Consider the following 1,064-nt stretch of genomic DNA (forward strand, 5'->3'; position numbering starts at 1 on the left):
AATATTTATAATGCATTTAAATTTGCATCAACTGCCTTCTCTAACAATGATTGTAAGCAAGCCTCATGCTCTAACAAGCTGATTAACCCTTTATTAATAATGGCCTTTATTACTGCCTACGAATTACTAATCTGTAACTACATGCAAAGTGCAATGCAAACTGGCTAAGTTATGCCTAAGTCATAAATGTAAAAAAAACAATTGTTTTGCCATTGTAGTTTAATAGTTTATTGTCTGAAGTAATAGGTAAATATATCAATTTCTTGCATGGTGTTCCTGTCCATATTTATTATGAAATTTTACAAAACAAAAACACACTAATTTGGAGATCAGTTCATTTTTTACTTACTTAGCTTGACTATAAAATGTTTTTACCAGGTGCACCCAAACGTTTACATGCCACTGTACATTCATATAAAGATTTTTAATTCAATTAATGAATTATGGATTAAGTCAGACCTGAAACTCACTTGAATAAGCCAGATAAATTATGCAAATCACCATTATTACAGGTGATAATTAATTTTGATGATTGCAGAAACCCACTGTCCAAGCTCCAAATTGCAAGACTGTATAGATGCAATTAATGCAAATCAGACATCTAATAAAAACCATTAACTTTTATAAAACACAGAAGAATTATAAAATATACAGTTAGTGTTTCTATGGCTTTATTTGTCCTGTATGTCCAGAACATAAACCTACAATAAAGAATAAAGGAATGAGTAAACTTTTGAATCAGATCAGGATATGCTGCTCTGGGCTGACATGAGTAACCATATATTCTTAAAAATAAAAGTGTCCCAAAGACATGCAATAGAAGAATCACTTTAAGTTTCCTAAGAACATTTTAAGGATAAAAACACTCACAATCCCAATCACACACACAAATCCTAATTGCTAAAATCCTAATAGCTGGGCCGGAATAAACTGCACTCTGCAGTACAGTTGATTGTACTTTGTAGCACCTTTATTTTTAAGGGTGTACCTAACAAAATGTGTTGAGTCACAGACTTCATCTGACGTAGCTCAGATGTTGATCAGAATCAGGAACTCATTGTGGC

The sequence above is a fragment of the Astyanax mexicanus genome, chromosome 2 (assembly GCF_023375975.1).
Source record: "Astyanax mexicanus isolate ESR-SI-001 chromosome 2, AstMex3_surface, whole genome shotgun sequence".
NCBI classification, from domain to species: Eukaryota; Metazoa; Chordata; class Actinopteri; order Characiformes; family Acestrorhamphidae; genus Astyanax; species Astyanax mexicanus.